This window comes from Hemiscyllium ocellatum, chromosome 7 (genome assembly GCF_020745735.1).
Source record: "Hemiscyllium ocellatum isolate sHemOce1 chromosome 7, sHemOce1.pat.X.cur, whole genome shotgun sequence".
Classification (NCBI taxonomy): domain Eukaryota; kingdom Metazoa; phylum Chordata; class Chondrichthyes; order Orectolobiformes; family Hemiscylliidae; genus Hemiscyllium; species Hemiscyllium ocellatum.
This window is the reverse complement of record NC_083407.1, coordinates 44180554-44208211: the sequence shown is the minus strand read 5'-3', so window position 1 is coordinate 44208211 and position 27658 is coordinate 44180554.

Below are 27658 nucleotides of genomic sequence, written 5' to 3'. Positions count from 1 at the left end.
TTGAGCCGCTGCAAATTTTACATGTTTTTTGTAGTTAAACCATGAGCCCTCCTCAAGATTTTTTTGTTAACAATCTCAAAGATCTGCTGTGGAGAATTATGTTCATACAAATGTTGAAGTGTTGAAGAGATAGGCACAGGAAGGAATGGACTTGTGGATGGCCCTACCAAATCTGTGCAGGGTGATCAGAGGGAGATAGCCATTTTGAGACCTCATTATGTCAGACAGGCAGGAGAAGGAAACACACGTTCTAATGTGTACCCTTCATAAAGATACCTCTCTCTCTCATAAGGTCCACAACTCTGCCCTTTACAATCAATAGCCAAAATGTAGCAAGATAACATTTACAATCCCAGTCTTCATCTGGAAGGTTTCTTCTCTCACAGCCTTATATGCAATAAATGTATGGCTGAACTTTACCAAAAACTGATTCAGTGTCATTTCTGTGTATTTCCTGGGAGAGTGGGGTGGGGGTGGGGGTTCTCTTCACCCCCCTGAGGAAGGTTTTTTCATACTATCCTCATTGCCTCAGCGGCATGCCCCTATCGTGCCCCACTCATTGTATCCTTCCATTTGTCATAGATGGAAGCATTGGCCACTTCTGAGATCTCCTGGGAATCCTTGTGTTGATCCCATCTTTAAAGGATGGCTGTGGAGTGGTAAAATACTGGCAGTCCAGGGCAGTCCTGCCTATTCCCTGTCAATTGTCCCAGACATGTACGACAGAGGGAAATTGGTAACTCCAGCTTGCTAATAAACACTTGAAGGTCCTGGTGAAAAGGGGAAGTGCATGTGCAGTCCATAGAACAAGCTCTGAGATGCTGGTGACTAATGGAGCACTGGAGAAGCACCTGATGACCTGGAATTGCCAGGCTACTTTTCTACCTTCCGTGTCTGGAATTGTCACTATCTAGTTTATATCCAATGGGTGGGAATATTATGATGAGGATATTAATGCTTATAAATGCATGTAAGTAGGCCTCTTACAACTCACTAGTGGGAATCTGATCTCCTTTTTCAGCATATTGTTGCAAAATGGATTTTTTTTTTGTTTTTGACATCAGAAAGCTCCTCCACTTTCAATCACATGTGATTCTCCTAATTTTCTTAGCAAGACCCGCATTGATCAGGGGCTGGGAAGATTCTACTCACAGTAAAATTCTCCTGTTTAATGCATGTAACTGTTAAGTGTCCACTCTGGCCTGTATGTGTGGTCTTAGGGTTGAGTGTCTCAGTCGATTGGCATGTCCCTGAGAGGTAGAGAAATGACAATATAGAAATATGACAAGGGTGATCGTCAGGATTGTTTCCTTGCTACAGTGTCATATTACTAGTGACAGGAAACCTTTGGTGATGTGGTCGTCCACTTGTCAATCAATTAAGCAATCTAAGTGGAAAATTAATAGCTAAACCCATAGGCATTCACTCTGCACCAGGAGTGCATACCAAGCAGCACCTTCCAAGGTGTCTTCCAATTTAAGCACTCCATGTACTCGATGGTTCATTAAGGCCTTGCCACCCCTTAATCCTCACTCCTCCAGGGCAAATGCACCACTGGGTGCTCTGTGACAACCCTACACTCCCCTCAATGCCACGATTTGCCCACCTGTAGCTTTCCTGATAGACCTATCTGCTCTGAGTGGAAGCAGTGGCACTGTTGAGCTACCAGTCCTCTAGGCTGATCCATGGAGACAAAATGCCACCCTCCAATTCCACTGCCCCCTGGAAAAAGATGACCTTCTGCCTTTGGACCCTGTGGTAGGATTTCAATACCCTCTTCATAAAATTAAGCCATTGCCTGTTACTATAGCTCATATTATCTTAAGAAATTTCACCTTTTATATTGTTTTTAAAAGAAAACAGAACCCAGAACAGCTGGTTGGTGACAGATGATGGACCTTCAAACCTGAGAACTTTCATTTCCTTTGGGAGAAAGCTTTACATATCTTGGGGAGGGACTATCAAAGTTATTGGAAACAGGATGTAGGAGTATATGTTCCAATAGAGGATTCATCTAGACATTTTGAATTTGAATTTGGAAACCCCAAAAGAGTCATTTTTTAGAATATACCAAGAGATTCTAATGGCATAAGAATAAATTCCCAAAAAGCTCTTTATAACCATTAAAATTGACATAAGTGAGATAAACTAGCTTTAAAGAAAATAGTACTTTCATTTCCATTATATATTTTTTCAGACTACACTTGCAAAGTATTATTTTTCAGTTAAATGTTTATCTTAGCCCAATTAAAGCAAAAAAACACTGCTTTGTATTAAGGGTGACTTTATTAGCTGTAATTTTAGGGATATATTAATTTATGTTCATTTTATTATTTACACAATTATATTTGTATTCTTACATAATCGTTCTTTTTAACAAATCACTTATAGCTGTATGTTGAACATTAAGCATATGTCATTCAGTAGTATGATCTCATTTACCTTCGTACACCAGACCAATCGTGTTTATCTACATTTAGTACAAATAAATGAATACGTTCAATTTTCACTTTAATTATCATGCTAGTCACAGTCACACTTTGATTTCATTGTTTCTTCACACTTTAAAATAATTCCTTTGCTGAGGACCGTAATGCTATTGGGTGGGTCTAATCAGTTGATAATCAATTTGTTATTACTGCATGTAATTATCTTTTCTGTAAAATGAATGCAGCTAACCAGAGTAATAAAACTGTCTGCCCCGTTTCCAACCACAGCCAATGAAAGTCTTTTCCTTAGAGAAAAGCAAGAGATTGACACAGACTGCTGCTACAGAGCCAAGAGGCATTTTTTCTCAATAATGCTGCTATCCAAAATACAGTAAAGGATGAGTAACCTTGACACAATGTGAAACAGATGTTATACTTTTGTTACTGTGATACATTTAGCATTCTCAATTTTTTTAAATTAATGGCTCAATCATTCTGATATTTTCATACGTACAATAATGTTTGTTAACAAATGCAAATTGAATAAGTATACAACAAAGCATAAATGACTAGCAATTTTTGGTGCATAAAAATTAAATATCATTATCCATATAAAACTGGAATTATTGTTTGCTTTACTCAAAATAAGCAGCTATCGACATACATTTTCTTTCACTCTTACCTTACATGATTATACACCCATCCATAATGGTCATACATATGAAAAGAAAATTACTCAATAGTGAATCATCACATATTGGAATAAATATTTTCTCTATATTATTAGGAAAGAAAATCTAATTTCTAAGGAATGTCCCATACCTTCAGTATTTTTGTCGCTACCATTAATTTGTCTTTTTACCTAGCATTGTTGATGTGATTATGACCAGGGGATCTATAACATGATGGCCTAAAAACTAAATCTTTAAAAATAAATAACAAATCTTATATTGTGAAAACATTGGGAAATTTTTGGAAGGAGTTTAGAGCTGTAATTCAATTCGTTAAATGCTTTAATTTTATTCTCCTATTTTAATCCCAAGCTGAACAAATTGATTGAATAATTGTATTGTGACATTGCTAGATATATATCACGCAATGAAAATTATATGAAGTGTATAAAATTTCGTACATCGTATCTATATAGGTGTGATCTCATTTACAAATGGAAAGTATTATTACCAGCAACAAAAATGTCTTTAAATTATTGCATAACATGCACATTTCATATTATATCCAAAATGAATAAATATTCGGCCTCTGGCAGATGAATTACTTACAGGAAAATATACACCAGATGTTACTTCCTTCATTTTTTATGTGTAAAAATGAAAGCCACATATAATCTATTAGTAATTTTTTAATGAAATTGCACAGCCTCTGACTAAAGCAACCAGTAAAAGCACTGCACAATAAATTTCAATTATCCTTATCAGGCACCAGTGGAATGAGCATGTGAAAAATGTCCATCACAAAGCTTGGAATGTACCTCCTTTCTGACTCAGCACTTGAATATGATTCACCCTACAACCCCAGGAGATTACAAGCATAGTCTAATAGCTTTCTCCGCAGATACCATTTAAAATATGCGCAGCTTGACTTGTAGTCAAATGAAATATTCTGGAGTATGGTACCATGCATCTGGCTTCTACTAAAGACACAGCATTACAATGAAAATGTTGCCATCTTGTGGTTATATTGTAGACATTCAATTCTTCAATTATGATGCATGAAGTTGCTTAGCTTAGTTACCTGAAATGGCTGGATTGCAAAGCAGAGTAAGTGCAACAGTGGGTTCCAATTCCTACACTGGCTAGGATTAGCATGAAGAACTCTCCTTCCCAACCTCTTCCCTTGCCTGAGGTGTGGTGACCTTCAGGTTAACCCATCATCAGTTGTCTCTCTAATGAGACAGCAGTTCTATGGTGCAGTAAGACTGTAGCAACCCAACATTTACAGAACTGAGATTTATTCTCTCAGCCACATCAGACAATTGCTTAATGTTTTCACGTGACATTCTATTGTCTGTAACTTTATCCAATGCACTATATGTTATGAACTGTCCTTCCAGCAATAGCCTTAGGGTATTATGTTGCTGATGATCTGTTGAACTTTAGTTAATGCCCATCTAAAAGATTCAGTAAAAAAATCTACACTTGTAACAAAACACCCCAAGAAATGAAAATATAATTATGCATCACTTGTAATAAAAGAGTATGAGTCAGCTCAAATTTATTTCCAAACCGTAACATGTCAAAACTCTGAGGTCACATTATTGCAGTTTGGAGTGCATTTGTATGTGGTATTTGTACAAATGAATGCACCAAATGATTTATGACTCTTTTTCTAAAATAACACTTAAATGTTGGCTGTATTTCATATCAATAGCAGCTTGATTTTTTTTTACAAGTTGGAGATTCTTGAAATACAGGAAAGTTGACAAATGAGGAACAATCTGTCAAATTCATCCTTTTTTTGATTGCTTTAGATTATACCTTTCTTTATCAATTTCATTCTTTTTCATAAATAATTCTAATTAGTTATTTATATCAATTCATAATATTGGCTTAATTAAGCTTCAATGGCAATTATTCTTTATTACTACTACACTCAAAATGAAGTAGTTCCATCTTGCTTTCCTATCTATTCCTCCATCTATCTTTCCCGCTATTTAAATGAAGACTTTCACTTTTTAAGTTCATGCCAGTGCAAGTAACTTGAGTTAAATTTCTTTGAGGTGAGAAGCTCAATCTATACCTCATTCAGAAGTACAGCACACATGAGGGAAAAGAAGTTGGAACGGACAGGGTGTTGGAGGAATTCAGGTGCATCAGATTTCAAATTTGTATTCTGTCGATTCCTGAGGGAGACAGGACAGGGAGAACCCTTGTCTATCTCAATGTATATGGCCGTACTGACTATAAAGGATCACTAATACTGGCACACAGAGTTTCAGCGTTACAGTCAGGATTTTATCGGTCCCCATAGTCATTACTGTGTCCAATAATCTCAGTCAATTTTTAACATCACATGGAATAAATTAAATTGGCTAGCTTCTGACATCTATGCTGGTGGGGACCAAATGAGATGGAGTGGGATTATATTGTTGCTGGGACTCTCAATGTATTTGCTGTTAAGTCATCTTCCCATTTTATAAGAATTGCAGAGCTCCCCCTGTGAATACAACAAATCATTTTCTCTGTATAAAATAATTAATGCAATAAATCGCATTTATTATTTTTGTTTTTACATACTTATAACAGAGCTTTTTGCTGTTTGCAGGGAACAAAACAATGCTCAAGTGAATAGGGATAAATCTTCTTGTGAGGGATGTAACGGCACATTGCAGCTGTGAGCCTTCTTGTCTGTGTGAGCCATCATGCCTAGTCATTGGCTATCATCTGAACAGAATGTCTTGATGCTCTAGTGTGGGTTTTAAAATTGATTGGAGAGAAAGATAGGGGAGATGGAATGGCAGAGCAGATGACTGTCATCTGGTTACTTTTGGCAGATCCCTTGATCCATTCCAACTGATCCACAGACAGAGGGCCTATATTTTGCTTTTCAAGCTGTCTATGTTATTTACACTTAGCCACACCATAGATGAGACAAGTAATGGTCATGAAAGCACTCCTTTTTGATAGCTGCATAATTGTTAACCACTATTCTTATCTGGATATGGTAAGCTTACAGAGTTTGCATTTGCTTTTGAGGCCACATAATTCTGCTGTGGCCTGCTGCATCAGCATCCAACATACAAATGGTCATCATGTTCTAATTTCAGGAAATGATCATCCAAATCTTCAAAGGAGCAGCAATCCCATCAGATCATCTCAGGGACTGGAAAAGGATAATCAAAAGGGAGACATGCTACATGTTCTATTTACAGCAGTCACCCTCATATTCTAGTTAGGTTCATTTACTGGAGGTCAGAGTAGAAAAGTGTGGAGCTGGAAAAGCACAGCAGTTCAGGCAGTATCTGAGGTGCAGGACAGTCAACGTTTTGGGAGTAAGCCCTTCATCAGGAATGTGGAGGGGATGGAAGGGGACTGGGAGATATATAAGAAGGGTGTGGGGCTGGGAGAAATGTAGCTTGAAAGGCAATGGATAGATGCAGATGGAGGGGGGGTGATGGTGATAGGTCAGAGCAGAGAGTGGAGCAGATAGGTGGAAAGGAAGTTGAACAGGTGGGACAGATCAAGAGGGCAGTGCCAAATTGGAGGCTTGGATCTGGGATGAGGTGGGGATAGGGGAAATGAGGAAATTGGTAAAATCAATGTTGATGCCATGTGGTTGGAGGGTCCCTAGGTGGAAGATGAGGTGTTCTTCCTCCAGGCACGGGTGGTTTGGATTTGGCAGTGGAGGAGACCCAGGACATGCTTAGTGGAGTGGGAGGGGGAGTTGAAGTGGTTGGCCACAGGGTGATGGAACTGTTTGGTGTGTGTGTCCCAGAACATTTCAGAGAACATCTCTTAGACACATGCACTAAGCAACCCCACCTTCCTGTGACCAACCGCTTCAACTCCCCCTCCCACTTTGCTAAGAACATTCAAATCATGGGCCTCCCCCAACCTCATGGCATCAACATTGATTTCACCAGTTTCCTTATCTCCTGTCCCTCCCACCTCATCCCAGATCCAACCCTCCAACTCGGCATCAAACTGTTGAACTGTCCCACCTGTCCATCTTCCTTCCTACCTATCCACTCCACCCTCCGCTCTGACCTATCACTATCAAACCCCCCCCCCACATCGACCTATCACCTTCCAAGCTACCTTCTCCCCAGCCCCAAGCTGCCTACTATTTATATCCCAAGCCCCTTTCCCTCCCTACATTCCTGATGAAGTGTTTATGCCTGAAACATCAGCTGTCCTGTTCCTTGGATGCTGCATGACCTGCTGTGCTTTTCCAGCTGCAGACGTTTTGACCATAATAAATATGTAGATGTGTAAATGGATACATTGTGTAAGGTAGGGGAATGAGATAAAAGGGTACAAGGCTAGGGTGTCAGCTTGGGAAAGTGGTAGTTGGTTAGGGTAGCAGTTAGGTGAGTAAGGTGAGTATTCAAATTGGGGGGAATGGGGGTGAGGGTGGAGTCAGGGATCAGGATTGAATTGGTGTTTCTGGGGAGGGGGGTTTGGTAGGGATGAGGGGGTGAGAGGGGAGGAGGGTGGTTGTCTTCAGGTCCAGAGAGGAGTTGGTTAGCTGAATTGGGTCTCAGAAGTCAAGGGGAGGTGGGAGTTCGGGATGGGTCAAAGGGTCAGAATTGGAGCATGGATTGGGGGGCTCAGTAGGAAATTAGGGTTTCAGGGCAGAGAGGCAAAGAAGTCATTGAGGCTCCCAAAGAGAATGGAAATTACCCAACAGAAGGTTAAACCTCCAGGACAATTTCCATGGAGTCAGCGTATTGAGACATCCACGGAGTTATGATGCAAAACTCTGAGTTGCGACTTGGCATTCTGCAAGGATCCCTCAAACAAATCAAATTGAATTTGAATTTGCTTTGGATTTTCTTTCTTGTCTTAAAGGGTTAATCTATTTAAAAGCATTTCCCTTGCAGCGGCAGAATAATACATTGTATATGATATAATAATCCTGTTACTAAAAAAAGCAAGTCATTCAATTTACCATAGGTAACTGTGCTGGCAATTCTGTAGCAACCATTGTGTTTGAACAAAAGATATTTTGAGACACCTAATCAATGCAGTAAAGGTGCACATTATCATCTTTTTGTTTCATGCACAAGGCACAGGTATGTGTGTCTATTTAGGCTAATAATTCAGACCGTTATTTATAACTTATAATGAGATCTTGTCCATTTTGTTTAATATGTATTGACTGTTGTAGGATTTCCTTCTGAGATAGAAATGTAGTTCCAAGATTAATACAGTCAAAGGTATCACAGACTCCATGCTATGTGTCAGATTGCCTTTTTTATTGCAATATATTTTGTAGCTCACTGAAGCTTTGAAATCACGAGACCTGTTCAGTGTAATTTTGAAACTCAAATGTAGTCTGTAATAAGACTGATAGTCAAACATCCCTGCTCCTAGCCTTAGTTTATCATAAAATTAGATGGTGTACAATATTGTCTGCTTTGAGATAAGCCATCCGTGTAATGCTATGAATTGTCTTATCTAAAAAAGGATAACAGATTTATTTATGTTATCTACCTTTATGCTGCTCTCTCAACTGAATTTAGTGTTTTAGTAAGTTCAACAAATATTGTTTTCAAACTGCTTGCTGTTATGCATTTTTTGATTTATTTATTGCCTTTTAATACTTGTTTGTATTGCTACTGCTCTATGTGTCTAAAAAGAATAGTTTACATATACAGAAGGTATGCCCCAGGTTCTTTAAGTCACTAACTGTAACCTCCAGTTCAGTGACACAGTGAGCATAGCAGCTAATAGCGAGATGTGTGAGTGGACATGTACCCCATTCATCATTCTGTTTAGGCCAATATAAGGGTCTTTTTATCAGCACTATTTGTACCAATGTCATTACCCTTGGTATAAATCTTCTGTCAAAAGCTCTGGTAGAGGCAATGTTGTTGTCCTATTAGTGGCTGTGATCTGAAATAATCACAAACTGACCTCTGGATGTCTGTAATTAACTTTTGGCCTGATGCATACAGTCACAAAGTCAAATGATGTATCTCTGCATGTGCATTCTCTACAGGGGTTTTACTTATTATGTGAAATTTTCTTAATGAAATACAAATAATGTATCAGTTATCTATCCATTTTTTAAACATAGCATAAGTGGCCTCATCTTGTTGTCTACTTAAATCGAAAAAGAGACAAAAAGTTAGCTTTAATGTACTTTTAGCAGTTAAATCTGGAATTCAGTGTGAATGAAAATTATTTACAATTTGTGAATAAAAGACTTGTATTTATACAATTCAACTAAACTAATGTATTATTGCTTAATTTTATCATAATAGCACATTAATTATTATTAGCCTCTGAGTTGAATTTCTGCAGGAATTTGTTCATTCATCTAGTGTGCATTTGGCAGAAGAAATCTAGAAGCCCTAGAAACAATGCAATGACCTTTATTTGTGTCAAATGGCATTGTCACATATCTAGTCTGAGAATCAAACTGACAAAATCATTATTTGCTTATTATTCCATTATCAAAGGTTATTTGTAATATGTCTCAATGGATCTTACTTCTACACATAAACTTTTTTTTTGTTGCTCTGTGGTGCAAATCCAGCATAGCTGATAGTTCTACCTTCATCTTTGACAGGTTTAGTAACGTAACTGAACAACTGCTGTTTTGTGGTTACGTGCCTGCCAGTATTGAGGGACCAAAGGATAGGAGACAGCATAGAAATTAACTGAGAAATGTGAGTAATAGGTTCATTTATTCCATAACCCAAGGGAATCCTCAAAGTATTACCAAGCCTGGTTAGTTCTGCACTAAATCCCTCGTTGGCCAAGAAATACTCCCATATCCAGCTGCCCAAAATAACAGTTTAGTGAAAGTTCAGAAGCTCTGTAATTTGGTGCAGTGGTGTGGACGTTGGGCTACTGGACCAGTAAACATATAGCTTGCACTATTAAGCCAGCAGAATGTGAGTTCAGATGTTGCTATGGCAGTGTGAGATTTTGAATTCAGTTAAATAAAAACTTGAACAAACACAAAAGTGGGATGCCACAGCTACTGGAAATGTGAAACGAGAAGAAAAAGTGCTGTAAGTACTCAACAGCATCTGTGGAGATGGAAAGAAAATTAACATTAAAGGCTGGTGATCTAAATAAAAATAAACGTGACCGTAAATCTATTTGTAAAATCACAACTAATTAATTAACATGCTTAAGAAAGCTACCTGGTTTCCACCAAACTGTTGTAAAGAATGACAAGAACTTACAATGACTCAAGCAGAGAATCCACCATCATCTTCGCAGGTCAGCTAGGATGGATAAGATCTATCTGTATTGCTCACGATAGGTAAAAACAATGACTGCAGATGCTGGTAACCAGAGTCTAGATTAGAGTGGTGCTGGAAAAGCACAGCAGTTCAGGCAGCATCCGAGGAGCAGCAAAATCGACGTTTCGGGCAAAAGCCCTTCATCAGGAATATAGGCAGAGAGCCTGATGGGTGGAGACATAAGTGAAAGGAGGGTGGGGGTGGGGAGAAAGTAGCATAGAGTACAATAGGTGAGTGGGGGAGGGGATGAAGGTGATAGGTCGGGGGGGGGGGGGTGAGGGTGGAGTGGATAGGTGGAAAAGAAGATAGGCAGGACATGGTTGAAGACCTTCAGGGCAGAGGGGATGTCCATATCATGAAAATTAATTAAATATGCAAATACCCTCCAATTCATACTTTATTACGTGGATAACAGATTTTTAAAAAAAGACATAGTAAACAGAACTTTCTTCTTTAAAATAAATTGCTAGCAATTTTTACGATAACCTCGCATGTAAAGTTATCCTTGGTTCCAAACAGTGTAATTGATTTGCTCTGTTCACCCCTCAGATCAGGTTTTAATGATGCGACAGTTACATTTCTCCAGAGCCCTTCTATCGGGGCTAATTTAATAATCATATCTATTCGAAAAAAAGTCAAATCTCTGAATTTGGTAGAGGTATTTAATCCATAAAACACGTATAAAATAGATTACTGTTGGTAGTTGGTTTCATTTTCCTTCTTCTTTGTTTCATTGACTTTGGTTTACCACTCGCGCTTTTGAATAAACAGTCTGAACTGAAAAGCTAGTTCTACTTGTATACTTTTAAACCATGAAAGTGACCTGGAATGATCAGCTCTGATCATTACTCTTTCTTACAGTTAGCTTTCCTGCATACACAACAACACAGTTAAGAACAGGAATTCAACACAAACTTGCATCTTATTCTTAATACACAGAATAAGATTCACTACCATTTGCTGAGCCACTGTTCTCTGCTACAAAATAATCTTTGTAGTTAAATAAGCATTGAATTATGCTATGTTCCTCTAACTATAGTCTTTCACCTTTAGGTGAAACAGAAATGGCTACATTTTTCATTGCACAATGAGAGTTTAGCAATGCTTTGTTACATAAAATAATAACAAATTTAACAAGCTGAATGATCAATTTACTATCGGGCACGCAATATCACATTATTAGCTATCTATTAAAAATCATAAATCACAATTTTAAAAGACAAACTGCAACTGCATTAGAGAACTTATAGATTATTTTAATCACAATTTTACTGGATGATATAAAAAAAGTCATTTTCTTTTTGTTGGTAGTCTAGGTTGTGATAAAACAAGCAAAAATTCTAAACTTTGTAAGTTCCTCTACTTGAAAAACAGATATTATCAAATGTATTTTTTTTGCTGTAGGCAAAAGGCTTATGTCTTAATGGCTATAAGGTCCCACACAATGCATCACTGGCATACGTACGCACAACAGAAGTTCCACTTGTATGTCATGCAACATCAATATTTTCCATTACACTTTTTTCTTTAAAAGATTAATCATAGCCCATATGCAAAATCTGATGGATTGGGAAAAAAAATTATTGCACATCCATGTCAAACTGCCTGAGTGATATATGGAACTCTAATGAAGCCTTACAGGTTCCATTACCTTTACAGGCATTCACTAGACTGGCTGCATATTCTGTCAGTGCTAATCAGGTTCCATCTTTTTAAAGTGAGATGCAGTTATCAATGAGGTGAGTTCTAATATTCAGATTAGAACAGATGATAAATCATTTCTACATAATTAGTGTACAGCAAGGTTACAGCTGACGTGAATTTTTATCTTAATTATGGAATAAATTTGTTCCATTAATTTAATTTAGTTTGCATGAATGAGTAGATGCTTAACAAAGTTAATCTTACACCTGTCATCACTAGATTAGAGAGCTTCATTCTAAAAATGTGGAAGCAGACCCCTCATCACACAAGGTTCTTCCTGCTTAGTGCATTATAAATGGGTGGGAAATGGGAAGGTTTTACAATTTGCCTTGCCTACAAATCACTGCTTTAAACGTTATTTAATTTGTGGTGTGCTTAAAACCATCCCATAATGCATTATCGCTTTCATTATGGCTAAATATCTGAGCTTTGAAGTTGCAATTCAGTAATAGCATGATAATTCAAATATTGAACTAATGATACATCAAAACTGTATTTAACTAAATTTGTAGTCATGAGTGCTTTGCTGTCTCAATTCTGTATGTCATTATTTACCTCAGAAATCTGACATGACAAACTATGTCACATTTATTGCAGACAGCAGGAAAATACAATGAAAGTATGCAAATGTTTTGGATAAATTATATTTATAAAATCAGTTTAGCAAAAAAAAATTCAAGTGACAATTCAGTTAGTAGTTTCTCCTTTGTATTCACAATTCTTAGATTTATATTGTGATCATTGTAATACTGGCAATATTGTACTACATCTAAAGCTGCAATGAATTTCTGTTGAATGCCAAATTGACACACCAATGAGAGAAAGCTGTAAAATCACACATGATTGCATTCCATTAATTAAGTTACCTCACATTAAAATGTATCATTCAAATGTAATTGGCCAAATGATCAAGTACTGTAGTGGCTAACAAGACAGATCATGAAATGGTAGCCTAGAAATTCCATTGCCATTCCATAATCACTTCATCAGGATAAACTACATTTGCACAGGGGCACCATGCAGAAAACCTGATGCAGTTAGGTCAACGAATATCGCCTGAAAAGTTAAAGTTCCATGAGTCAATTACCTCGTGTCTGAAAACTCAATGAAGAAATTCCCAGCTAGTCTAGATTTAGAGGTTTCAGAGGGTCCTGGCTGATATAAGTTATCCAGTTAGAAGAATTACTCTTTACTCTTTATAAAATTATGAGGGGTATGGATAGGACAAATAGATAAGCTCTTTTCCCTGAAGTGGGGGAGTTCAGAATGAAAGGGCATAGGTTTAGGGTGAGAGGCGAAAGATACAAGAGACATAAGGTGCAACTTTTTCCCACTGAGGGTGATGTGTGTATGGAATGAGCTGATAGAGGAAGTGGTGAAGGTTGGTACAATTACAATATTTAAAAAGCATCTGGATGGGTATATGAATAAGAAGGGTTTAGAGTGATATGGGCCAAGTGCTGGCAAATGGAACTAGATTAGGTTAGGATATCTGGTCAGCATGGATGAGTTGGACTGAATGGTCTGGTTCTGTGCTGTACATCTCTATGACTCTATGACTTCTACTTAGGATACCATGACTCACCACTGACAATCTCCATAACCTCCTCAATGATTTCTGACAGTACTTTCACACTTGATAACTCTCCCCCAATATGCAGAACTATCGAAGCACTGAAGATAAGAACAGAAGTAGAGCATTCAGCCCTTCAACACTGCTCTAGCATTCAATATTATCATTGCTGATCATACAACTCAGTACTCTGTTCCTACTTTCTCCAATACTTTTTGACCCCTTTAGCCAGAAGAACCTTCTTGAAAACTTTAAATATTTTGGCCTTAACCACTTTCTGTGCATAGAATTTCCACAGGCTTGTCAATGCCTGAGTGAAGATATTTGTCCTCATCTCAGTCTGAAATGGTCTACCCTGTATCCTTAAACTATGGCCCTGGCTCTGAACTCCAGTCATTGGAAACCTCTTTCCTGCATCTATACTGTCTATCCTGTTAGAATTTTATAGGTTTCTATGAGATCCACATCCCATCCTTCTAAACTAGAGTGAATCCTGCCAACCCAGGAATCAGTCTGGGAAATCTTTGTTGTACCGCCTTCATAACCAAAACATCCTTCCTCAGATAACTGCACACAGTTCTCCAGGTGTCATCTCACCAAGGTCCTGTACAATTCCAGGAAGCCATTTCTCATATTTACATACCTGAAAGCGTAGCATCTCATTTGGTTTCTTCTTGGTCTGCTGCACCTGCATGCCTACTTTCAGTGTCCAGTGTACAAGGAAACCCATGTCTAGTCACTCCTTCCCCTTTCCTGATCTATCACCATTCAGATAATAATCTGCCTTACTGTTTTGGCCAGACCTGATCTTTCCCATTTGACGGACACCTCATCCCAACTCAACCCAACCAGCCCTGATAACCTTTCCCAAACCAATATGACTAGAACTGATAGCTTGCTCCTCACCCCTTAACCTATTCCAACAAATAATTTGATAACGACCCCTTCCCTCACATGGTATCCTATCACCTTGCCCTCTCACCCACCTTGCACCCTCCTTCTCACCCATCTGCGACCCTTTCCTGCACCCCCACCCACTCTCTGTCGAATGGATTGCCAACTATAAAGTGACTGTCATGAGTAAAATGTTCACTACTGTACATTGATTCTCCCACTCAGCCGATTCCTGAAGAAAGGCTTATGCCTGAAACGTCAATTCTCCTGCTTCTTGGATGTTGCCTGACCTGCTGCGCTTTTCCAGCAACACATTTTTCAGCTCTGATCTCCAGCATCTGCAGTCCTCACTTTCTCCTGATTCCCTTCATGCCAAGCAGGTAGAGTCAAAATTGTCCCTCTTACCAACCTTGACCTTGTATCCTTCCAATGTTTAATCCCAGAATAGTATTCCCAAAAACCACACATGATGCTGCCTTCCTGCTTTTCTAGCTGTTGATGAACACTGACAGAGAGATCTAAAGAGAAGTTGATAGAAATTTGCATTAATTATGAATATATACTTACATAGTAATTGTACAATTATTCATGCCATTTGCTGAGATAAATAAATGACAGGTGTTTACTGTGTTAGAAGTTCAATTTCTAACTCTGTGTGTGTGTGTGTGTGTGTGTGTCTCCACCCAGTATGCAACATTTAAGAGGGGGTGTGGTCACAGCCTAATGATGTAATTGTTGGACTGTTAATCTGCAACCCAGATAACATTCTGGGGAACTGAGTCATAGAGTCATAGAGATGTACAGCATGGAAACAGACCCTTCAGTCCAACCCATCCATGGCGACTAAATAGCCCAACCCAATCTACCCCCACCTGCCAGCACTTGGCCCATATCCCTCCAAACCCTTCCTATTCATATACCTATCTAAATGCATCTTAAATGTTGCAATTGTTCCAGCCTCCACCACATCCTCTGTCAGCTCATTCCATACACATATCACCCTCTGTGTGAAAAAGTTGTCCCTTAGGTCTCTTTTTATCTTTCACCTCTCACCCTAAACCTATGCCCTCTAGTTCAGGACTCCCCGACCCCAGGGAAAAGAATAAGCCTATTTACCCTATCCATGCTCCTCATAATTTTTGTAAACCTCTATAAGGTCACCCCTCAGCCTCCAATGCACCAGGGAAAACATCCCCAGCCTGTTCAGCCTCTCCCTGTAGCTCAGATCCTCCAACCCTGGCAACATCCTTGTAAATCTTTTCTGAACTCTTTCAAGTTTCACAACCTCTTTCTGATTGGAACGAGACCAGAATTGCACGCAATATTCCAACAGTGGCCTAAACAATGTCCTATACAGTTGCAATATGACCTCCCAACTCCTGTACTCAATCCTCTGACCAATAAAGGAAAGCATACCAAACGCCTTCTTCACTATCCTATCTACCTGCGACTCCACTTTCAAGGAGCTATGAACCTGCACTCAAAGGTCTCTTTGTCCAGCAACACTCCCTAAGACCTTACCATTAAGTGTATAAGTCTGTTAAGATTTGCTTTCCCAAAATGCAGCACCTCGCATTTATCTGAATTAAACTCCATCTGCCACTTCTCAGCCCATTGGCCCATCTGGTCAAGATTCTGTTGTAATTTGAGGTAACCCTCTTTGCTGTCCATTACACCTCCAATTTTGGTGTCATCTGCAAACTTACTAACTGTATCTCTTCTGCTTGCATCCAAATCATTTATGTAAATGACAAAACATAGAGGACCCAGCATCGATCCTTGTGGCACTCCACTGGTCACAGGCCTCCAGTCCGAAAACCCTCCACCACCACCCTCTGTCTTCTACCTTTGAGCCAGTTCTGTATCTAAATGGCTAGTTCTCCCTGTATTCCATGAGATCTAACCTTGCTAATCAGTCTCCCATGGGAAACTTTGTCGAATGCCTTACTGAAGTCCATGTAGATCACATCTGCTACTCTGCCCTCATCAATCTTCTTTGTTACTTCTTCAAAAAACTCAATCAAGTTTGTGAGACATGATTTCCAATACACAAAGCCATGTTGACTATCGCGAATCAGTCCTTGCTTTTCCAAATACATGTACATCCTGTCCCTCAGGATTCCCTCCAACAACTTGCCCACCACCAAGGTCAGGCTCACCGGTCTATTGTTCTCTGGCTTGCCTTTACCACCCTTCTTAAACAGTGGCACCACGTTTGCCAGCCTCCAGTCTTCCGGCACCTCACCTGTGACTATCGATGATACAAATATCTCAGCAAGAGACCCAGCAATCATTTCTCTAGTTTCCCACAAAGTTCTTGGGTTTATCCACCTTTAACCATTTCAAGACATCCAGCACTTCCTCCTCTGTAATCTGGACATTTTGCAAGGTGCCACCATCTATTTCCCTATAGTCTATATGTCCATCTCCTTTTCCACAGTAAATACTGATGCAAAATATTCATTTAGTATCTCCCCCATTTTCTGTGGCTCCACACAAAGGCCACCTTGCTGATTTTTGAGGAGCCCTATTCTCTCACTAGTTACTCTTTTGTCCTTAATATATTTGTAAAAAACCTTTGGATTCTCCTTAATTCTATTTGACAATGCTATCCCATATCACCGTTTTGCCCTCCTGATTTCCCTCTTAAGCATACTCCTACTTTCTTTATACTCTTCTAAGGATTCACTCGATCTATCCTGTCTGTACCTGACATATGCTTCCTTCTTTTTCTTAACCAAACCATCAATTTCTTTAGTCATCCAGCGTTCCCTATACCTACCAGCCTTCCCTTTCACCCTGACAGGAATATACTTTCTCTGGATTCTTGTTATCTCATTTCTGAAGGCTTCCCATTTTCTAGCCGTCCCTTTACCTGCGAACATCTGCCTCCAATCAGCTTTCAAAAGTTCTTGCCTAATACTGTCAAAATTGGCCTTTCTCCAATTTAGAACTTCAACTTTTAGATCTGATCTATCCTTTTCCATCACTATTTTAAAACGAATAGAATTATGGTCGCTGGCCCCAAAGTGCTCCCCCACTGACATCTCAGTCACCTGCTTGAATCCTACCATAGTAGATGGTGGAATTTGAATCAATAAAAATCTGGAATCAAGTGTGTAATGATGACCGTGAATTGATTGTCTGGGAAAAACCCATCTGGTTTGTGAACGTCCTTTAAGGAAGGAAACTGTCACCCTTACTTGGTCTTACTCCAGCTGACAGCAATGTGGTTGAGTCATAATTGCCTCTGAACAATGAGCGAGTCATTAACTGTGTTACCCTCATCCTGTGAATGAAATTTAAAAAAAACCCTAATTGAACAAATATTCCTTGTTGTATTTTTGTCTGTAGAGCTACTTAATTAGAATCTCTATATGAAATATGATTTAAAGCCTAGAAATATCTGAGATTAAAGGTTTAGAAATGTAATAGAGCTTCCATTTACATCAGATACAATTCAATTTGTACAATTATATTCAAAGACCAAATCTATAGAAGACTTTTAAAACCGTCAACTTACAATAATTACCAATTCCTAAATAACCATATTTTATAATTAGTTATTTTTTGTCATTGTGGTTCCCAATGGACTGTCATTTCTCAGCATATTTGTCCTCATCCTCAAATCATAAGAATAGTAATTTTGACTCTACAGCAAAGCCTAAAAGATTCAGTGCTGATTCACCTCTTGTGAGTTGTTCCACCATTTGATGTTTGAGATAATCGGGTCTAACAAAAAAATGAAAATAAAATTTGCTCGCAAACAATTTTTCATTCAATGACTCAGTCGTCAATTCTCTGACAGATTGAGTACAAACTCAAACAGATTTTCACTCTTGTATTTGATGTTGGACTAAATTAATGATGCAGTGAATTCATTGCACACCTGTTCACACCAGCTGCTGAGGTAAATAAGTGGCAAGATACTGCTACAGAATGAACAGAACACCCAATCTGTGCTTGTGTGACAGAATAGAAATGGGAAAGAACTCTGTGACAGAAAGGGATGTGGCTTGCAAAGGAAAACCGGGGACACAGATGTGAGAGCAGCATGATAAAAGAAGACAACATCTGAGGGAATAAGTGCAAACAAAAAGCAAATGTCATCTCATTATTTTACATAAAATCTCAGCTTTTGAAATATTTTACAATCATTCACACAGAAATGAACTTTGGATTATAATACATGAAATTAGTTTTTGCTTATTTTACCAAAAGGTCAATGAGCAAAACTAATTTGTTGATAGTCTAAATTTTCATCACAACTGAATAGTGCTTTCCCCTGCTCTTCCTTTTTATTCCCCTTTTCTATTACATCTCAATCAATGTAACAACATTCTTATTCGATGTTTCTGCCAATGTTGTTCCACAGCCATTTGCTAAAAGGTGTACAACAGCTGTTTAATCTGGGCATTTTCTATTTCTCTCTTCCACTGACATTTTACAAAACATATCACTGAAGATTAAGGCCTGCATTCTTTCATTCATTAAACGTGGTAATGATACAGCCAAACGTTTTCTTAGGATTTATTAAATAAGTGCTGTTTTATTTATTTACATATAAAACTGACAGCAATAATCTTGAAATGAAAACGCAAATGTTTTGTCGACTTCAAAGAAGCTTTTAACCTTTCTTTTTGGAAAACTAGTTTGATCAATTAATGTAATTTTCACATTCTGGGCTTTACAGAATGAGAATGTAAAGTGGCCAGTCATCCAATTCAGAATACAGAGTTGTTTATATGAACTTTGGCATTCATTATGTAATGTCAGTATTACCTAGATTTTGTTCAGAGTACATGTGAAAATTGGCTATCAGGTACATTCACAAATGGCTGTGGTCTGTTCAGAATCCAGACTCTATTACTGCAGTTCATCTTTTGTTTTGTGATGGCACTGTGATTGAAGGTTGTGTTTCTTCATAAAAACTAAATAGCTGGAAATACTTAACAGTTCAAGCAGTATTTACAGAGACAAACAAGAGTTAATAAGTGGAATTTAATGTCAGCCTCCAAGCCAAGTCTGGAGTCAGGAGATACTTAATTAAATGGGAGCATGGTGAATCCACCTTTCCAGCTTTGTCCTAATTAAATTCTTGGCAGGGAGACCCATGGATGGCTTTTTCATCCTGTCACTGATTGAAGTTCTTAAGTGGACAATTCATGCCCAATTAAGGGTCTAATTCTATCATTAGTTTATTATATAATACAGACATATCTGTGGAAATCCATAGGAGTTGCAACATACTAGATTGGCAGGGGGGGTTGGGAACCTGAGCTACAGGTCAGATGATGGAGTAGGTATTGAGCAGCCAGATACAGCATGCAGAGAGTCTGTGAGGAGGAATAAGCAATTGAAAAGGCAAAGGTGCAGCCAGTATGATGGGTTGAAGTGTGCCGGAGCCACAGATAATGGGGGACATACTAAATGAATATTTTGCATCAGTATTTACTGTGGAAAAGGATATGGAAGATACAGACTGTAGAGAAATAGATGGTGACATCTTGCTAAATGTCCAGATTACAGAGGAGGAAGTGCTGGATGTCTTGAAATGGTTAAAGGTGGATAAATCCCCAGAACCTGATCAGGTGTACCCGAGAACTCTGTGGAAAGCCAGAGAAGTGATTGCAGGGCCTCTTGCTGAGATATTTGTATCATCGATAATCACAGGTGAGGTGCCAGAAGACTGGAGGTTGGCAAACGTGGTGCCACTGCTTAAGAAGGGTGGTAAGACAAGCCAGGGAACTATAGACCAGTGAGCCTGACCTCGGTGGTGGGCAAGGTGTTGGAGGGAATCCTAAGGGACAGGATGTACATGTATTTGGAAAAGCAAGGACTGATTCGGGATAGTCAACATAGCTTTGTGCATGGGAAATCATGTCTCTCAAACTTGATTGAGTTTTTTTTGTTGAAGTAACAAAGAAGATTGATGAGGCAGAGCAGCAGATGTGATCTATATGATCTATATGGACTTCAGTAGGTTCAACAAGGTTCCCCATGGGAGACTGATTAGCAAGGTTGGATCTCATTGAATTAAGGGAGAACTAGCCATTTGGATACAGAACTGGCTCAAAGGTAGAAGACAGAGGGTGGTGGTGGAGGGTTAGTTTTCAGACTGGAGGCCTGTGATCAGTGGAGTGTCTCAAGGATCGGTGCTGGGTCCTTTACTTTTTGACATTTACATAATTGATTTGGATATGAGCATAAGAGGTACAGTTAGTAAGTTTGCAGATTACACCAAAATTAGAGGTGTAATGGATAACAAAGATGGTTACCTCAGATTACAACAGGATCTTGACCAGATGGGCCGATGGAATGAGAAGTGGCAGATGGAGTTTAATTCAGATAAATGTGAGGTGCTGCATTTTGGGAAAGCAAATCTTAGCAGGACTTATACACTTAATGGTAAGGTCCTAGGGAGTGTTGCTGAACAAAGAGACCTTGGAGTGCAGGTTCATAGCTCCTTGAAAGTGGTGTCACAGGTAAATAGGATAGTGAAGAAGGCATTTGGTATGCTTTCCTTTATTGGTCAGAGTATTGAGTACAGGAGTTGGGAGGTCATGTTGCGGCTGTACAGGACATTGGTTAGGCCACTGTTGAAATATTGCATGCAATTCTGGTCTCTGTCCAATTGGAAAGAGTGAAACTTGAAAGAGTTCAGAAAAGATTTACAAGGATGTTGCCAGGGTTGGAGGATCTGAGCTACAGGGAGAGACTGAACAGGCTGGGGCTGTTTTCCCTGGAGTGTCAGAGGCTGAGGGGTGACCTTAGAGGTTTACAAAATTATGAGGGGCATGAATAGGATAAATAGTCTTTTCCTTAGGGTCGGGAAGTCCAGAACTAGAGGACATAGGTTTAAGGTGAGAGGTGAAAGATATAAAAGAGACCTAAGGGACAACTTTTTCACGCAGAGAGTGATGTGTGTATGGAATGAGCTGCCATAGGAAGTGGGGGGGGGAGGGGGGGGGGCTGGAACAATTGCAATATTTAAGAGGCATTTGGATGGATATATGAACAACAATGGTTTGGAGGGATATAGACCGGGTGCTGGCAGGTGGGACTAGATTGGGTTTGGATTTCTGGTTGGCATGGAAACAGAAGGGTCTGTTTCCATGCTGTACATCTCTATGACTCCATGACTCTAAATATCATGAATAAGGGTGATGATCTCAGAGCATGGATCACTACTTGGAACTATGATGTTGTGACCATTATGGAGACTTGGATATCACAAGGACAGGAATGGTTGTTGGATGTTCCAAGGTTTAGATGTTTCAAAAGGAATAGAGGGGGAGGTAAACGATGTGAGGTAGTGGTATTGCTAATCAGGAATAAGTATCACAGCAGCAGAAAGGGAGATTGTCAAGGAGGGTTTGTCCATAGAGCCAGCATGGGTGGAAGTCAGAAACAGGAAAGGAGCAGTCATTTTATTGAGAATTTTCTACAAACACCCCCAATAGCAACAGAGATGCAGGAGCAGACTGGGAGGCAGATTTTGGAAATGTGTAGAAGTAATAGGATTGTTGTCATGGGTGACTTTAACTTCCCTAATATTGATTGTAATCTACATAGTTCAAATAGTTTGGATGGAGCAGTTTTTGTCAGGTGTGTCCAGGAAGGGTTCCTGACGTAATATGTAGGTAGGCCCACGTAAGGGGAGGCCATATTGGATTTGGTACTTGGCAATGAACCATGCCAGGTTCAGATCTCTTAGTGGGAGAGCATTTTGGTGATAATGATCACAACTCCATGACCTTTACTATACTCCTGGAAAGGGTTAGGAGCAGACAGTATGGGAGAGTATTTAATTGAGGGAAAGGGAATTGCAATACTATTAGGCAGGAGCTGGGGCACCTAAATTGGGAACAGATGTTTTCAGGGACATGCACAACAGAAATATGGAGGTTGTTTCAGAAGCAACTGCTGATAGTGCTGGACACGTTTGTCCCACTCTGACAAGGAAGAGCTGGAAGGTTGAAAGAACCTTGGGTGACAAGTGATGTGGAGCATTGAGCCAAGAGGAAGAATGAAGCTTACTTAAGGTTGAGGAGGCAGGATTAGACAGGGCTTTAGAGGGTTACAAGGTAGCCAGGAAAGAACTAAGGATGGATTTAGGAGAGCTAGAAGGGGGCGTGAAAAAGCTTTAGTGAGTAGGATTAAGGAAAACCTTAAAGTTTCGACACTTATGTGAGAAACAAGAGGATGGCCAGTGTGAAGGTAGGGCTGATCAGTGATAGTGGAGGGGACTTGCGCCTAGAGTCAGAGGAGGTGGGAGAGGTCTTTAATGAATACTTTGCTTCAGTATTCCCTACTGAGAGTGACCTTGACATTTCTGAGGGCAGTGTAAAACAGCCTGATATGTGAGAACAAGGTGATGTTAGGAAGGAGGATGTGCTAAAGATTTTGAAAAACATAAGGATAAATAAATCCCCTCGGCCAGATGAGGTATACTAAGGAAGTGAGGGAAGAAATCACTGCATCTTTAGCAATGATCTTTGCATCCTCACTGTCCACTGGCATTGTGCCAGATGATTGGATGGTGGCAAATGTTATTCCTTTGTTTAAGAAAAGGAATAGGAATAATCCTGGGAATTACAAATCAGTCAGTCTTACGGCAGTGGTGGGCAAAATATTGGAGAGGATTCTGAGAGACAGGATTTATGATTACTTGGAAAACCATAGTTTGATTAGAGACAGTCAGCAAGACTTCATGAGGGGCAGGTCATGCCTCACAAACCTTATTGAATTCTTTGATGTGACAAAATACATTGATGAAGGTCGATCAATGGATGTGATGTCCATGGATTTTAGCAAAGCATTTGAAAAGGTTCCCATAGTATGCTCATTCAGAAAGTAAGGAGGCATGGTATACAGGGAAATTTGGGTGTATGGATACAGAATTGGCTGGCCAACACAAGACAGAGGGTGATGGTGGATGGAAAGTATTCAGCCTGGAGCTCAGTGACCAGTGGTATTCCATGGGGATCAGTTCTGGGAACACTGCTGTTTGTGATTTTTGTAAATGACCTGGATGAGGAAGTGTAAGGGTGGATTAATAATGTTGCCAATAAAACAAAGGTTGATGGAGTTGTGCACAGTGTGAAGGGCTGTTTTAGGTTGCAACGAGACATTGGCAGGAGGCAATATTGCGCTGATGAGTGGCAGATGGAGTTCAACTTGCAAAACTGAGATGTCATTCACTTTGAAAGGTCAAATTTGAATGCACAGTACAGGGTTAAAGACAGCATTCTTGGCACTGTGGAGGAACCGAGAGATCTTGGGGTCCATGTCCATAGATCCATCAAAGTTGCCACCCAGGTTGAATAAGTTGTTAAGAAGGCATATACTGTGTTGGTTTTCATTATCAGGGGGATTGAGTTTCAGACTCGCGAGGTTATGCTGCAGCCCTTTGGAGTCCTGATTAGACCACACTTGTGTTCAATTCTAGTTGCCTCATTATGGGAAGAATGTGGAAGCTTGAGAGAGGGTGTTGAGGAGATTTACCAGGATGCTACCTGGACATATCTTATAAAGAAAGGTTGAGAGACCAAGGGCTTTTCTCAATGGAGCAAAGAAGGATGAGAGGTGACTTGATAAAGGTGTATAATATGTTAAGAGGCATAGATAGAATGGATAGCCAGATATTTATTCCCATGGTGGAAATTTGTATCATGGGGTGGCATAATTTTAAGGTAATTGCAAGAAGGTTTAGAGGAGATGTCAGAGGTAAGTTCTTTACTCAGAGAGTGGTAGATACTGGAATGCACTGCCAGCAGTGGTAGTAGAGTCAGATACATTAGGCACATTTCAGTGACTCTTGGATAGGCACATGGAAGTTAGTACAATGAAGGGTATGTGGGTTAGTCTGATCTTGGAGTAGGATAAAACGCTGGCACAACAGCAAGGGCCAAAAGGCCTGTACTGTGGTGTACTGTTCTATGTTCTTCTATAACAAACAGTCATATCACTGTTTAGTCTCCATGTGAGACTAATTAAATTTGCGTACTCTATTCCCATAACCCACTTTTTCAAATTCCTATGCAATCTAATTTTAATAATTTCTTCCTCATACATGGAGAATAGCCACAAATTTAACGTCATATGGGTTTCTCCCACCATCAGTTCTAAAATGTATTACATTTCACCTTACATCTATAGCTCCTTATATCCCCTTAATCTATGTTTCCCATCTTCTATAAATCTAATTATTACATCACAGTAATCTGCATTGTTCTAATGAAAAATCCTCGCTATTTCAAGGTATTTTTAAAATTTTTTAGTTAGCTATACCTGACTGCATCCTAGTGAATCTGCATTTTATCATCTTTAAAATCTGAATACTCTTCTTAGAGTGTGGAGTTCAATCCTGCATATTCCACCATTGTAACTAAAGTCTATTAAAGTTCATGCCTGATCATCATTATCTCATTTCTTTTATATTCTGCATCTTGAGATAAAATCTAGAATTCTATTAAGGTGTTTTACAACATTATTAACCTTGAATGAAGATTAATGTCCTCTGTGCTTATACGTGTAAGTCCCTCTGTTCTACCACTGCTCCAAGACCTTTGAAATCTTGCTTGATTCTAAAAAAACTGACTGGCCAAGAGGGCTGGTCTGTGTGCAGTGCCTGAATTTGAGAGAAACACACTTCCTGAAATATATAACTCAAGATGAATCTATTAATGTATTATTCAAATAACGTTTCTTAGTAGAAATGATAATTCCATTATAATCAGAGTTGAATAGAGAAAAAAAAAGTAAACATTTAGATAACATTATTTAGGAATCACAGAAATGTCTGAAATATGTCTTGAATATTTTGAAGCAGAATCTTAACCAATATATTGACAATATGAGAGCTAGCATTTTCTAAGAAAGAGATCACAGAAATGATTCAAATGAATGACTGTGTAATTTTTTGTAATGGTACGGACAGCAAGAGGAGTGTTAGCCACCACATCTAATGAATTCCATGTTCTTCTTTGAAGTTGTACAAAAGAATCTTTAATTCCACATCTAAAGGACTAACTGGGCCTTTGTTTAATATTTGAAGTATATTTTCTTGAATCAAAGTGCGTAGTTTTGCACAATTTCTGAAAATAAATCTAAAATCATACATTTAATAATACCATATTATGTATTTAACATGTCACATACATCCTAATGTAAAAGGCTGTTTTGGGAATTGTAAATAAATTAACAAAATCTACTCTCATCTGATAGAAATATTTCCAACATGCCATGTCATTTGATTGCTATTGCACTTGAATCAAATATTGGACTGTATAATTGCATTCTGACAAGGTCAGGGGGAAAAAGCAGAATATTAGGAATCAAAATAACTGATATAAAAAAAAGGAGATTTCTAATAGAATCTGGTAGTACTTTGCAGTCATTCTACGTTTTGTCATCTCTATTATCTGAAGTGATTCACAGTCCATTATGTAAGCTCTTCATATTAATAGTCTGTCTATCTCTTGTAATACAGACACTTCATTTCTTTAACTGTGTTCTACAGTCTAGGGAAAATCTGTCATTCTGAATTTCAACCAGAATCAATTTCTAGTCCTCCACGGGCTGTATTTTTTTCCTTTGCATTGCCTAAAATTACTGTTGATAATCTAGAGAGTTTTAAGACTCTGTCTGCACGTCACTGTATTTGGCTGTCCTGCTGAGAAGCAGTGCCCAGACTGATAAGTGGATAATGGGTTTCACTTTCAGTTGTTGAATAAAGTCAGCATTTTTATTCTGAGGTTATTGGGAGATTTGTGTGATTATGCATTGGATATCGTACTCGTGACGGTGCATTACGAGAATTCTTTCATGAGTAAAAAAGACACATAATTCACAGGCATTTCAACTATTTGTAAGTTATGATGATCTTTCACACACACGTTTAAAAGGTTTTGTGAAGCACTGTCAGAAGCACTATTCCATTTATTCCATCTATAACGTATTCCCTTTAGAAATGTGTTCTGCAAAATCTTGCAATATTAATGGCTAACTAGCAGCAAATGTTATTTTGTTTATCATTCAACTATTTCAATATTATGATGAGCTTGCTGGAACCTTTTGTAGAGCTAACCAAGAAAGTTGATGAGAGGGAAGTTGTTAATGCTATCTGCATGGAATTCCAAAAGGTGTCTGATACAATACCCAACAACAGGCTTGTGAGGGAAACTATTGGTCATGGAGTAAAAAGGAGAGTAGCAACACTGATTCAAAATTGGCTGAGGGAATAAGAATTGGGGACGCAATTTAAAAATAAGGGGAATGCCACTTAGATCTGAAATGAAGAGGAATGATGTAATCAGAGAGTTGTGATGTTTCCAAAATCAAGTGTTTTCAAGAAGGATCTGTACAGATAGGATAAACTGTTCCAATTTGTAAATAGATCAAGAACTAGAAGACAAAGTTTTAAACTGTTTTGTAAAAGAAGTAAATATGAAGGGAGAAAATTTCACCCACTCAGTAGTTGTAGTAGTCAGGAATCCATTGCTTGGAGGTGCAGGTAATTTCAACCAAGGCTTTCCAGACGGCATTGGATAATTATTTAAATAGAAACAATGTGTAGGATTATGAGGAAAAGGCAGGAGATTGGCACAAAGTTAAAATGCTCAGAGACATGATGTAGACACAACAGGCTGAATGGCCTCCTTCTGCACTGTAATAATTTTATGATTAAGGAGTTATATTAAATGAATGAGCTGCATTCTTTAATTAATAACTGATAATCTGAAGAAGAAAGATAGCAAACCTGATGCATCATCATAATTTTAATTAAAATAGTGAAAAAACTAAAATCATTTAGTGTGTCTTCCAGCATTAAGGTTATGCACAAGTAATAAAAGGTTCTGCAAAAAGTGAGTATGCTCATAATTTTGCTTTGCAATTCTTTATTTATTACCTATCATTTGAGTGGATCTTGAGAACATTTCAATTGAGGTTTAAATAATTGTCATATGAATGGAACTTTCTGCTCCCTTGAATATTACCAAGTGGGCAATGGTAAGGAAAATGGAAAAATATGGCAAAAACAAAAAAGAACTCAGATTCTCAACTTCAAGAAAAAAAAGTTATGATTTTTCTTTCATGGTTTGAATAATGAGTTTA